Here is a 15236-nt window from a genome sequence, read left to right as displayed (position 1 = left end):
GGTAAGTCCCCTCCAGGCATATGAAAGGCAGGAGAACAGCATCCTCTGTCCTAGCATGGTGCTAGATATGTGATACTTTCCAAACTAGTGGTTGAAAAGGGTCTTGCAGGAAACTCACAATCACAGAATCGTCTAGGTTGGAAAAGACCTCCAAGATCACCTAGCCCAACCTCTGACCTAACACTACCAAGTCCTCCACTAAACCAGATCACTAAGCTCTACATCTAAACGTCTCTTAAAGACCTCCAGCGATGGTGACTCAACCACTTCCCTGGGCAGCCCATTCCAACGCCTAACAACCCTTTCAGTAAAGAAGTTCTTCCTAATATCCAACCTAAAACTCCCCTGGCGCAACTTCAGCCCATTCCCCATCGTCCTGTCACCAGGCACATGGGAGAACAGACCAACCCCCACCTCGCTACAGCCTCCTTTAAGGTACCTGTAGAGAGCGATGAGGTCGCCCCTGAGCCTCCTCTTCTCCAGGCTAAACAACCCCAGCTCCCTCAGCCGCTCCTCCTAAGACTTGTTCTCCAGACCCCTCACCAGCTTGGTCGCCCTTCTCTGGACTCTCTCGAGCACCTCCATGTCCTTCTTGTAGCGAGGGGCCCAAAACTGAACACAGTACTCGAGGTGCGGCCTCACCAGAGCCGAGTACAGGGGCACAATCACTTCCCTAGCCCTGCTGGCCACACTGCTTCTTATACAAGCCAGGATGCTGTTGGCCTTCTTGGCCACCTGAGCACACTGCTGGCTCATATTCAGCCGACTATCAACCAGTACTCCCAGGTCCTTCTCTGCCAGGCAGCTTTCCAACCACTCATCTCCCAGCCTGTAGTAAAATCCCACATTTTATGGTAGATCTGTGATGATGAATTAGCCTGTGTTTTTTCAAAATCCGTATACAACACGTGTCATAGGGCTATCGTGGTCAAACAAGTCAGGCATGGAAGGTCCAACATGACGGTATGGTCACCGCAGGGCTTCTGCTGATTCAAGGGCGTACTTGCAGGACCAGGAAAACAGTAGACAACCCAGACACAAAAAAGAGATAGCAACGTGCTTGTAGAGCTGGCATTTGAGCTGACAGTATCGCACAATGCCTTTAATTCCAAAATGTACAAGTATCCCTTTTTTTGGTTGCTGTAATTACTACAAACAGAGACATAATACTAGAAATTAAACACAATATAACTTCCTTGTTTCAATACTAGTATACTTTCAGAAACAGAAGGGATACAGAAAGAAGACTTATGCACAACAGCTCATTACATCAGGTTCACAGTAAAAGCACCGTAAGTCAAGATATGCAATAACCTGCTGTCAACTTTGAAAATTCAAAGTGAAAAAGGGGATGAAGGAAGAGTGCTGTGCTCAACTTGGAAAGACAAGATAATGGAACAATAAAAGAAGAAATCAATGTGTCATAACTTTGACCTCAGAGCTGCCCAGACACCTACAAGCATAAAAGGGAGACACAAGAGTAATGAGAATGTGATGAGAGGGGTGAAATACTGCCCACGGTTTTTAAAAATGTATTTTTATGTATGTAATTTTTTAAAATAAAGTGCAGTGAATTTACAAACAAAGTCATCCTCACTACAGAAAAGCAATGTATATCATTATTCAGAAGACTAGATCAGAATACTTATATACTTTGGTACAACCTGCCGAGGAAGAACTCATTGCTCCTGAGCTGGCACAGCACAGACACCCTCTATTCTCCCCCTCCCCACCCGTGGTCTAAGTAGGAGCAAAAAAAGAAGCTATTTGAAAAAGTGCTTCAGGGGCTGTGTCACTGACTGCACAGTGTGTGGCAGTCACTGCAATAAATTTGGGATGATTCTAAAAAAGTTGTGGGTGAAAGGTCCCATGGAAGAACTGCAGTGAACAGGGGTCCAAAGGAGAAGACCACCACAGACCACATACGGTGAAGAGCGATGTTTTATTACAGTGTTTTTATACCCTGCAAAACTCCGAAAGCTCTAAAACTTTGCCCAAGACCCTTACGAGGGGTTGGCTGATAATCACAGCCCCCGCAGACCCCCGCATCCCTCTCGCCTAGCTGCAGGCAGCCTCAAGGCACGAGCTGGACTGCCTGCGAGGCTGCGTCCGTCCTGCTGCCAGGGGATGCACCCTCAGCAGTCTGCCTCTTCGTCAGGTGCCTGCATCAGGCTGTCTTCAGGGAGGTTAGTTAAAAGCCCAGCTCAAGAGAAAAACATGCTGGGTTGTGTTTTTAAAGGCCTGAAAGTAAGCACAGAGGTAAGCACAGAGGATTTGGACACAGATGGCTCAGGTGGAAAGAGTACAGCACTTTTTTCCCAACACAAGGCATTTCTATCTATAAAAAGGTACACATTTACCAAAAAAAAAAAAAAAAAAATCAAACACTTGATTTTTTCTTTAACTTGTTTTTCTCTATAACCTTCTTAAAAAGAGCCATCCAAATTCAATTTAATAGCAAATTCTTTGAATCATTCAGCACTACAGGCAATCTTACCTTGTATATTCAATAATATTTATGCTAAAGGCAAGTTGTATAAATAATGACAGAGTTATGTTTGCTATGTTTACTTGTTGATTTTTATTAGTTTGGTAATATAAGCGCTGCTAATAGTCTGCTTTCCGTTTTTGGCTTGTCCCTATTGCTTCATTATGTGATTTTATGGTTTCCACTAATGAATCAAAATAAAATTTAAGCAATATTATAAATGTCATGAGCAACCATCTGCTTTGCCTTAATTAACAAAAAACTTTAATGCGTCTGCGTGTGCCTCTTTTGAATACCAATATTCTTATTTCTTTGTGAAAGCTAACTACTAGGAAAAAAACAGACCAGAAAAGACAATTCTGACCAACAGTTAAAGGTATGCACCTAGTCCAACCGTCCTTTTTTCATGTCAGAAGTTCCAATAAAACAAGAAACTACACTATAGATATGGATTATCGCTTCAGTGAGCCCATGAAAGCCAGCACAAGTTTACATACTGTCATATTCAGATTATTTTCACTGTATGTCCTCAAATTACAAGTTTGCAGATTGAGGACTACATTTGCAACCCAGTCAAGCTAAGTACAGAAACCCTTTTGCCCACTGAAGAGATGTGCATTCAGATATTTTGCCAACATTGAAATTTCTTCCTAGAAGATGCCTATCATTATCTCGATCACTCGCAAGTATTTAGCTGCATTGCCATAAATTGATTTTCCCAACCAGAAGCCAGGCTCACAAAAATAAATGAGCTAAAAGTATATTTTAAATATTTAACTACTTATTAAGCAAACCAACCGCAGCAGAAATTTTCAGCACACTAACCTCAGATTTAAAAAAGCAATTTTCACAAAGGAGAAAAGTCTCCATGAGAGCATTCAAAGTAAACAGGAAGCAAATCACGGCCACAGCAGTACTTCTATTTCACACTTCCAGAAATTATTTCCAGGCATTTTGGAACAGAGATCATGCATATTCAGACCTCACTGAGCGCAGCAGACAAGCCTATTTAAACAATGCATTTTAGGTCAGTACTCAATCAATACCATTAAAGCACCACCACCCTTTGCATTAGCTTTCCAAGCAAACGAATAACCTTTGAGCAACGGAAGGCATGAAAAATAAAGTGGCACACAGGAGAAGATTGCAAAATACAAAATGTTAGAGAAGAAGAAAAGACAGCAGTGCAAAAAATAAAAAGAGCATGTAAAATGCCTAGATTATCTCTATTGCCTCCATTAGAGACAAAACAGCCATCACTACCATACCCCTAACTAGGCATCTGAAACCAACCTAATCAAAATGTGTACTTTCTTTATGCAAAAAATCCACAATAGTTGTAACATAAAAATATATGCACATCTGCCATATCTTTGAAATATGATTCTTCCCATATTTATCAGTTAATTAGCAGTCTCCACAGAGTGACCGAGAGAAAATCATCTAAAAGAAATAAGCCCTGATTTCCTGATTAGGAGACGTAATGGGAGGCCACCAGAGGGAACACTAAAAACAAAAATGAGAAATTTTGAAGGAAAGAAGTGACTGGTAGGCAGGAGATACAATAAAATGTTTATGCCATATTTATCACAGCTAGTTTAGCTGATTTATGGAAGACTTTCAAACGATGACAAGAAGGGTTAGATGTCAATTTGAAAAGAAGCCAATGAAGAGACAGAATCTGGACTCCTGTTCAAATACTGTTTTGGCATCATCTTTCCAGATGGGCAGAAAAGAGCAAGCCCGGAATAGTTCACATCAGAAAAACTGACAGAGTCAACACAAGACATGAGGATGTAGAAGGTTTTTTTGTCTGAATGGATACGTGGATTCACATTTCAGAGAAGTCAGCAACATTTAGAAATAGCTGGAAGAACAGATTACCTGATGTTAACCATGGAATAAGGAAGAGGAAGAGGCTCTCCCTCCACTTCAACCACGTGACATTCAGCGTATGAACTGGATATCAGTAATGCAGCGTTAAGAAGGGCCACAGCACCTTCTTAAATGCAAGGTAGCTGATGACAAAACAGGAGTTCATGCAGACAAAGCTACCTAGGAATAGGATGAAGAAGCAGACAGCCAGCACAGTGACTTGAAAAACATTGACAGAAAAGGGAAGAAAAGAATTACATACTGTCTGAAGATTAATTCTTTATATAATGGGATCCTGCAGGTCACATTCAACTTTCAATTAAATAGTAAAGGGTAATTCAAAAGTCAGCAATAATTGTACGGCTTCCATAAAGGAAGAACATCAAGATCAGGCCCTAAATTGTACAACTTCCTAAAACTGTGCTGTGCACCAGACTCCCAAAATCTACAGTTTGCCAAGACTTTGCTCAGCTGAACTGTTTAGCCAGTCAGTGACTACGGGTAGCAAATACTCCTTACTATGAGATTTTTAGAATGCAAAAAATTGTCTGTATTTTTTCCATTTTTCCATCCCACATCCCTTTGGTATGGTCTTTTAACCTTTTACTTAAATATTAATTTTATTTAAGTTTTTCCCTGCATAGCACCACTCATTTTGAAGGGCAAGAAAGCCTATTTGAATGCACTGAGATGCATTAGCATGAAAAAATAATGAGTCCTTACAGCATTTTAATTTAGGAAGGTACACTTAAATTAGTTATAACATCTGCTGTCAAAAGATCTACCCAGACAGGAATGTCTTCAATAGAAATCAGATTTTCACATTTCTAGCAAAATTGCTCTAATGGGCTTTTCTGGCATCAGTGTTATAGGACCTAAGTAGGAGTCAGGAGCCAAAAGCATCTGTGTTTTTCTCCTTTGCTTCACAAAGGCTTTTCCTTTCTAGCTAGCATGGAATTACTCTGTTCTCCCAGGCCTTCACATGGAAATTGGCTCACTTTGAGGTCACAAAGCTGTTCCAAAAGAATGCGTACAGAGAAGCAGATGTTACCAACACATGGGGAGGGCTCTCAGAGGTGCACTTGACGAACATCTCTCCAGCCAGACAAGTTTGAGGGGCATTGGTCCAGGATTTTGTAGGAATATGTGAAAGGAACTTTTTTTGTTGTTTTGTAAATCAGTTGAATTATCAACTCATTTCGTAGAGAAAAAAAAAAATTCAGAGTAAAAAATCTACTAGAACTAAAGCAGTACAGCTTAAAGCAGGATCAAGTTGTATTGACAAATTCCCCACCCTCAAAAACCCTGCCAAGATTCTCAGTGGTTAGCTCGAAGGTCCAAGGCTGTGCCACACGACGCCATCGCACTCCTGTCTTTTTCCTTTTTGTAAAGAGCAGGACCTGCTCTAACACCTGGAGGTGGACTATATTAAACACTTCCATCCTGGCTTTGCACAGTTCAACCACCTTTTCAGAGCCACAAGTTTTCAGGCTGCACAGAACCAACCCTACCAAGTACCAAAAGGCTGATTATTAACGTAAATTGAATGGCCTCTAAGTATTGTCAGTCATGCAGCCAGATGGTTTGACGTGGACAGACTGACAAGTCACAAGAACCACAGTATGGAATACGCAGGGAAGCTAGCAGTTATTTTTGCAGGTATCATCCATGAGTAATTCCATTCAGCAGAGCACTGCTGCAAGGTGAAGCTAATGCCTGCTAGCGGGATAGCAGCAATGCAGACCGGGATGACTGGTGACAGTGGCAAATGACAAACTGCTCTGCAAGAGGAAGGGAAAAAAAAAAGAAGAGGAAGAAAAACACACAGAAAATACCTTGCAGAAATCATGAATTTGTAAAAATTGGGGAAAAAAAAAAACAGCCTAGCCTGAAGATTGCCACAACACAGCAACAAAATTTCCTTGTGGTGCACACACTAATAAAAAACTCACCAGTCCAACTCAAACACTAACCCTTTTCGTCCCGCTTCTTTGGCTGATGACTAGTGGTGCTGGCAGATGAGCTACCAGCATTATATTGCTGGATTGTATCCCACTGCTGAAAGTTCAACGATGCACAAAGGTTACTGCTGGATTTGCAAGGTTAATTTTCTGAATTGTGCTTAGATCACTAATGGATCTCATTTCCTTACTTTAAAAAAAAAAAAAAAAAGAGAGAGATTTCTGTAATGCTAATATGAGTTATAATTCAGGAAGTTGATCAATATTAATTGTGTGTGACCTGGCACACATACTGCAGTGGAAAAAAGGAAAACAAATAAACAAAAAGGAACAACAGATCCCAGAACTATTAAAGACTATTAAGAACAAAGCCAGAAAGGTAGATGTTGAGATAAGAATTAATGAATTCTTACCTTCTGGCAGCAAGAAGAGGAAAACAAAGACAACTAAAGAAATAGAGAAAGCACATAGGACACACATCTACCAGAATTATAGGCTAATAGCATGACCAGAGCTAGCCAGAGGGTAACATTAAAACTAGTAAGCTAACAAAAGATTAGTTTTTAATTTATTTTCTATTCCTCTTAATATCCTCTAGGAGCATTTAAAAAAACTTCTTTGAATTGTGTTTGCTTTACAGAGTTCTGTTACTGCAAGATCCAGTACAGCTCATTCCCCACTCAGCCATGGGACACAGTGGGATTTTGCTGCATGCTAAGCCCTATTTGCCCAGCATTCATCCTGGGAAGCCTCATGTGTACAAGCAGCACAGTGTTCAATCAGGATTCCCTTCTGAAGTAGCTACGGCAGAAGCACAGCAGTGACTACTTGTACTGAGTTGCTGCTCCTACCTGAGTCTCCAGATAAGAGGAAATCTGTCTGAAGCATACAAAGCACCATGTTTTGCTGCAATAAATGCTCCTAAGTATTGCCTACAAAGTTATTGTGGTATTTGACCTACGGTCTTCAACAGCCTCATTTCAGTATCAGTGGAAAGTCAGCTATTAAGGTCTGCCTTCAAAGTGGCCGCAGACCTGAAAATCATCTCCTACAAAAATAGTACTTCTCCTCTTTGGAGAAAGAAAATACATGCAACAGAATCATTACTGTTGACTTCAAACCTCCATGTGAAGGTCAACAGATTTCTTATGGTGAACATTAATCAACTCACATTGAGACTGAACATACTCATACCCCGTTGAAGCATAATGAATGCTTAAGATCTGAGCCATCTCTGCCCTTCCCTTCAGAGAAGGGAAGGCACTCCATTGTGACGCTCCTGACTGCTTTCTCTCTGAAAAGATCCAGCTCTTCCGCCACATAATGTTTTCATGTTTATTTAAATTCTGCTCAGTTGCAGAAGTATGATGGAAAATGCTAACTGAATCACAGATGGGGGCTACGATAATAGACTGGAACTGCGTGTCCTATTCACAAAAAGGATTGTTTCGCTTGTGAAAAAGAATCTATCCAGTCCTTTTCAGGAATGCATTTCAGTTTAGCTTGTTATCATTTGCTGCCTTGCCACTTGTCATTTATCTCTTCTAAGCTTTCTCTTTTCTTATCTAACACTGAATGGGTGCTTTCCGTACATGCTTTTCTCAGCAGAGCCAGTACATGCACACAGCTCACTCCAGGAGCATCAAGAACCACTCCAGATGCACTTTACTCAGGAAAGGTCACATCAGGAGCACCTCTACAAAAAGGCGTACTTTGACTCACAAGGATCTAACACTTCATTTGGCTCCAAGAATTCTTGGCTGCCTTCTGTAACTTTTTCATAAGCCCTGAACTATAAATCCTCTGAATAAGACTGGGCATTCATTGCTGGTTACCACAGTGCCCAGAACAACAGCGCCTTCATCTCTACCTGCGAGCCTCTGTTATGTAAATAGTCTTCCTTGCTTTCTGTTATGAGAAAGTCTCCAGCAATACTAAAAGGCTGAGCAATGACCCTTCTGGAGCCAGTACTGGCTTTGAACCAGGAGACAGTCTAAAGTCAATTCAGTATTTGTTTATACCAGAGCAAAGGCAGAAGGCAATTTCCCTGCAATAGATTTTGTTTGGGAAAAAAAGTTTTGCAAAGAAGTTTTGCAACAGATACTCGGTGTTGTGTTTTCTTTTTTTCTCCTGTCTTTTATAAAAACATTTATATTCTGTAGTTCCAGTATACGATAAAATGTAAGTAAGTTTGTTTGCTTCCAAGCCTACAGCGGCAGCAGCACCTTCAGTGCCTGCCCCTTTTCTCAGCTCCTCCAACAAGAGAGGGTCCCTACAGGCTGAGCTGTTCCTGCAGGGACACAGCAAGTGAGGCAGACTGGACCACCAATTCACATGGAAAGACAAGCGGCCCTGGAAAGGATATAAATGGGGGAATTGTGCTGCTGTATCTCTCATGAGCCCTTACAGCAGGTTATTTACTCAGACTCTTTACAAACAAACCCTCCTAAGACATTAAAAGCCACTTCTACACATTCTTACCACAACAACACTTCAGAGGTAACGAGTGCAGCAAACACAAAGAACCCCACCCACTCAACGTACCTCCCTAAATTAAACTTTTTTATTCGACCTACTCTGCTTACTCCACGTATCTGTTGTGTTACAAGCTACAGCATGGCATATGCAAGTACCTTAAATACCAAGTCAGGGAATAAGCTTGGCCATATATTTTAAGTTCTGCATATAACTTACACTTTATAACTAATCTATTTCTCCTTTCCCTCCTGGTACACAACTTTTAATTGTGGTCTCCTTAGGCCTCATAAAATGCATACCTTAACCTTGCATAAAGACTTTGATTGGAGTCCAATATACTAAACTTAGTTGTTACAAAAACAACTAATCGTTAAGCAGGTGCTAACAAGCCATTTTTGTACAGCCCAGAAAGCATATGTGCTTGCAGGGTAATGTCAGACAGTCTAGTCACATAAAAAGTGATGGGAAGTCAGTGAAATCTAGACCCAAGTCACCCTCAGTTCCCAGAGATCTCACAGCCCTTGGAGATCCCAAAGTACATGGAGCTGAGATACCTTCTCCAATTCTCTGTTTCCCATCTTACTAAATATCTCTAGAAAAGCAACTCCATGCCTGATGAAGATGCAACTAATCTGTTCCTTGAAGGATACTGAAATTTTGAAGTATGAAATCAGAGCATCACCTTTCCTGAATAATTATCGAGAAAAACAAAGCATGCTTACTCCAAACTAGCCATTACTCGTTATTGAAGACCAAAATTCAAGTTGTTGCTCCAAATCACGTGCATAAATTTGTCTCCACACCCTATGCACATTCGATGATAAATATTTTGGCAAAAAACTTTCCGAAGTTTTATTTAGCAGAGTACTAAGGTCAGGATACAAATCTCTTGCTTTCCACTTGGAAGACAATATTCCCAGGATATGTATGTTGCAAAGGAATGACTTGCACAGAAGCATCTTCAGTAGAAAGGGAGAAAAAATAAAGTAGAAGTAGAGCTTCTAGGTATCACTGGAGGGGATGCATTAGCAGGGCAAAGAGTACAGCTTCAAATATATCATTTCCCTGGAGCTTTAACTTCAAATTGAAGCCAGACACAAACCAATCTTTCATCTTAGAAGTAGAAATACTGCATCTCATGCTGTTTACCAATGTGGAATTTTCACCAAGACCACAAATAGTGAAGCCTGTTCCATTCCCAGTGGACGTTAAAGGACTTTAGTTGAGTTTCTATGAGATACACATGCTCATCTCATTTACTGCCTCTACTGAAGTTGAAAAGACTTCCCAGCACAGAAAACACAAGGGTTTTGTTCACAAGAAAAAAGGTTTTTTTCCACATGCCCTACACTGTAAGTCAGACTTTCAGGGCTGTGCAGGGCAGCCTGCCTTATTACTATCCATGCCGCTTGGTAAGAAAAGCATTTGTCAAGAGTAATAGTCACCCACTACTCTCCAGAATTATCACGGAATTCACTTAAAATAGAGCCAATAGAGCCATTCAGTCCTGCTGTGCTCCAGCTCCATTATTTTGTTTAAGCATTCTGTACCAGATGAAATTTCTAGGTTGATTTAAGATATAGCCACAACAGTAATGAAGTTATGAGGGTGTAAAATATGAATAACAATAGTGATGTCCACACTAAAAGGAAAAATATTTACAACATCAAGGCCAAACTAAGGTGGAAGGTACTGTTCTAAGTTCATCCACAGGAACATCCAACTTGAGATATGGGATTGCTTAAATCTCAGTATTTGCCTCAAAAGCCTGTACTACTCTTCAACAAGGTGAAAACATTCTGCATTTCACATCAGTTATCACGTATTACATGGAAATATTATGTAATTCTTTCAAAAAATTATTTGGGGTTCATTTCTGTCTCTGTAGGAAAGATAAAAGCTCTTAAATGAATGAGAAACAAGTATTGTCTTCAGAGAGTAAGCAAACTCAAAAGTTCTACAGTAAGGAAGTGCTCTTCATTTATTCATGTTTCTTCTGAAGAAAAATTACAGTCCTGATCTCAGGTGTTGCGTATTTAAAAGGGAAATATTTGTGCACAAAACCAAACAAAAAAACAATTTCCTCATTTTTTACCTGCAGTCTTCCCCCCTCCCCTTCCACCTCACAAGTATAAAGCTTTGTCATGATTAGCCTTTCCTAGGGCAGACAAGAGCATGGGATTTCATCCAATGAGCAGAAGATAAAAGCAGTGTATGACCTTCCCATGAAGCCAACAGGATGCACTGGAATAACCATGACTTCCTGAACTATAAAGCAACTGAATTTCAGACTTCGATGAGTAGCAAAATTAAGAGATCAGCTTTGGATTATACAGCAAGAAAGCTTTATTTGCAACACTTTTCTTTGAGGAAATGTTAATCTGACATTTTTAATATCTCGAAGTAGAAATATTTTGCAAGAATGTTCATACACCCCAAATCTAAGTATTTAGCTGCATGAAATTAATGCAAAAATTCAGATAGCAGCTTTTCTTTATTCCCCGCCAATAAATCAACAGAGACAGCTGAGGTACAAGAAGTAAAAATCAAAACTTCACGTAAGTATTACAAACCTTATTACCTGGAAGGAATCTTCACTCCTGGCGCGTGGAAGAAACATCTTTCAGAAGGATATGGTTTTTGAGCTTAAGCTGTTCTAACATTTTGCATTACAGACTTGCAACCACTGCTGCTATATATATTTCCAAATCTTACCCAATAGGAACAGGGAACTTAAGCTTTACAAAAACTCTGGGTGAAGATCAGGCTTATAACTGATAGCACACAAAGAGTGCCATTATCTCTGCTGTGATACTTAGTTCCTCTTACAAGGGAACCTCTGGTGAAACATAAGAAATAACCGCTTTTGATCATTACGAAAAAAGTAACAAGACAAAAGGGGAAAGAGGGGGTGGCAGCAGGAAGTTTCCATCTCCAATTTATGCCTGTGATAAGGAGAACAACGCAAGGAGACCAGCTTTAATCATTTCTCCTGATTTGGTAGGAAGCAGGAATGAAGGAACTCACCATACCAGCTTGAAGATCCAGCATCTCATTTGGGATGCAAAAGAGCAACGCAGACTGGAGTTTCCTCAAAGTTTCATTAGCTCTTAAATCCTTGTAGCAAGGTCTAATCTGAGTAGACTGATATCTCAAAAACAGTCACTGCTTCTTCAGGGAATCTGTCAGAGGAACATAGGCAGCTTTTTCAAACAGCAGTTTAAGAAGGTGGAAAAGAAAAGAAGTCCTCACATGGTAGCAGTAACATCAACCTAAGAACATCCCCCCTGAAGTCATGACTTTGGTCTGTTAGGCAACTGAAGCATGCAAATGAAAACGGTAGCAAACAAAAAATATTAAAAAAACAAAGTACTATTCTCAGTTGGCCTAAAAACTGTACAAGTTGGCAGTGTATACTAGTGGCAGCATGCCCAAACAGTGAGGGACAAGGTTATGGCCTCAGTCCCTGAGTGCTTGCCAACATCTGGCAGCAGATGCTAAGGGAACACACACTTCCCATTACACCAGCAGCTAGAAGATACATTAGATAGCATCCTGGTCCCAGCACGATCAAGCATTAGCACAATACGCTTCTGATCAACACTGTCATAGCATAGAGGGGGCAAAGCATCTTTTCAGAACACCTCTCTCTAGCTCCTGCATTTAAATACATTTCAACTGATTATGGACTACAGTAGCATTTGAAATATCATTTCTTCTTATTCCTCTCTATATATCTTACTATGTCGTTCTTTTTTCCTACACATGTAAGAATCTGAATCAGATAAAATGCAGTACATTAACTTCAGAATGCCAAACACAGCACATTGTTGTTCCTCTGACATTCTTTTCTGACTGAATTTATAGAGCAATTATGATGATTTGGTAGAATCAAGTCCTAGGACTCAAACATAAAGAAACAAGCCCGTAACAGCTAAGCTAAGGGGTCCCTTTCTTAGCTTTCTCTGTCACTTACTGCAGGAACCAGCATTCCTATGAATACTGGAATTGCTTTATTGTTTGCAACATGCATCACCACCACCTTTTGTATCTGATTTAAAAAAAAAAAAAAAAGCACAAGGACAACCAGATTTACAGAGGCACGAAGATGCAGATGCCTATGCACCTAACTCCCACAGACACTCAGACTACAAATAAACACCCAAGAAAGAAGACAGAAAATATTACAACTACACAGAGATGAGCTGAAGTTAACAATCACTTGAATTCTCCTGAGACACGCAGCAATCAAAGCCTTGACTTAGTTCTACACTCCGTGGTTTAGACATATATCCAAACGTGACTGAAAAGAATGAAGTAATTGTAAAGATGTATTTTATATCATTCTAATTTACAAGAACACTTGACACTTGAAAAGAGTAAGTTTCGTTAACAGTTTGCTTGGCATCTAACAAAGACTAGTCTATTGAGCAGATGTCTTTTTTTTCTGTTCATTTTCATAACAGAATAAAAGGCAGAAAAAGTACTATTATTGAGCAATGTCTATAAAAGTAAAGCACATTTATAAACATAAGAACAATATGAAACTGGCAATTCTCAAAAATATATTTGCAGAAGTTACAGATGAAGAGCATCAAAACAGAAATTGCTGATAGGAAGTCAAAAAAGAGAAGAGAAAATGACAGATAATCTACTCCAGCCCCTATTCCAGGACACGCCTGCACCAAGGTGACATAGTCTGGCTAATATTGCTTGAAAATAACAGACTGAGGATAAAGTCTGCATACTCTGCCTGGCAATCTCTGCTAGTACTTCACCATCTACAGCTTCAATATTTGTTCTGAACGCTTGCCTATATTTCCCGTGCTAAAATACACACCAACTTCACATTCACTGAACAGAGTATTTCTTTCTTATCTGCAGCGTTCCTGTGTGAGTCTGAAGACTGCTACAGTCCTTTAGTCAGCCACCACGACCGATTCAAAAAAATGCAATGCCATGGCACTGGAGTCATTGCCAGCTTGCGCAGTATTTTGAAAAAGGACTAAGTCACATTCGCCCAGCTTCTACACTCCTCCCTAGGCATCCACTGTGGGCCACCATTAGAGTTCACCGGACAAAGCTGTGACCCATTACAGCTCTTCTAAACTACATCTTCTCTTCTCTAGACTGCACAACTCGGTCACTTCTGTAAGGAAATGCTGCTCACGTTTCCAGCACTTTTCACAATTGTTTTGATCTCTTCTGAAGGGAAAAAAGAAAAAAAAAAAGAAAAAAAAAAAACCATACCACAGCCTGATTCATGTTCTTCTTAAGGCACATCTATGGCTAGCTACAGTAGCTATTAGTCTTACCAATGCTAAGTAAAGAAAATAGTTTCTCTACTTCTTACAGGCAATACTCCTATTACATTATATCTTAGCACTATGGTTCTCTTTTTTCTTAACAAAGTGACATTACTGACTCTTATTTACCCTGTCTCTATTCTGTAGAACTTTTCCCGATCTTTCTTATCTTGCATTTCTGCAGGTTATTCTTCCTGCCTCAGCCTGGTATGTTGCAGGTGTCTCTTCTGACTTATCCTAAATGATTTCTCGATATTGGAAATATTGTTTTGGATTCCTGTGGGGGAAAAGTGACAAAGCCTGTAACATTCCAAAAAAAATGATGACATGTTTTAGGAGTAGAGTCAGGAAGCCAAACACCTCCATTCCTCCTGCTTGGACATCTTTCCTGAGACAACAGGAGTTACACAACTTTCCTAATTTCCTATCATCTTCTGGGGACCACACTGCATGTCACAAAATGTAATCTTTTAGGATTTCAGCTCCCAGGAGACAGACTGAAAAGAATGGTGCATTGCCTATGCAGTAAAGATTTTTAAACCCAATTCATATACTTCAACACATCCAAACACTTTTTGTCAATTCAGTAAAGTAAGGTGTTTTTGGCTAAATGAAACATGCATCCACATTTTCCCATCAGAGAATTTTAGCTTTTCTGTTAGAAGTCATTCCTATCAGGCTTTAAACAGTGCTGCACGCAATGGAAATGTGATGGGAGGAAAATATCAGCGTGGGGAATATAGGTGGGGAAATAGTGAAGAACACAAGAGCAACTTGACCAGAGGTGTGAAATAAACATACCCTGTCATCCATGGATAAACTCCCAGAGGATTTTTCCTGGTATAATTACTATTTGGCAACTATCAAAGTTGTCACCTATGTATTCACTAATTTAGTAGGCGTTACTTTGGTTTTCAACACTCTTATTTTGAAGTCCAGAATAATGTAGTAGAACAACAGTTTTCTATGAGTACATCTTTTGTTACAAGAACTTTGATTGCTAAAAAAAAAGAAAGAAAACAGGAAAAAAAAATCAATAAAGCCTATTTTTCTGAAAACATCAATTTTGAATTAGTTACACTAAATTTCTTTATTCTAGATATGCTGTAATGGTTATTTCCAAGATCT

General features: G+C 39.8%; 1 protein-coding gene across 8 annotated transcripts in view; it reads right to left on the bottom strand.

The window, feature by feature from the left end:
- LOC310902572 (uncharacterized protein) overlaps positions 1–15236 on the bottom strand; it is an 881556-nt gene that overhangs the window by 645117 nt on the left and 221203 nt on the right. For all 8 annotated transcript variants that reach the window (XR_014586773.1, XR_014586774.1, XR_014586775.1 and 5 more), the window contains exons 15-17: positions 14910–15108; positions 14238–14385; positions 11830–11984 (exon numbers count right to left, since the gene is read on the bottom strand). The gene's annotated coding sequence lies outside the window, so the exon portion shown is untranslated. The remainder of the gene's footprint in view (positions 1–11829; positions 11985–14237; positions 14386–14909; positions 15109–15236) is intronic.

This window comes from Anser anser, assembly GCF_964211835.1.
Source record: "Anser anser genome assembly, chromosome: 7".
Taxonomy (NCBI): Eukaryota; Metazoa; Chordata; class Aves; order Anseriformes; family Anatidae; genus Anser; species Anser anser.
Note: the sequence above shows the minus strand (reverse complement) of the source record. Positions and strands in the feature narration are given on the sequence as shown.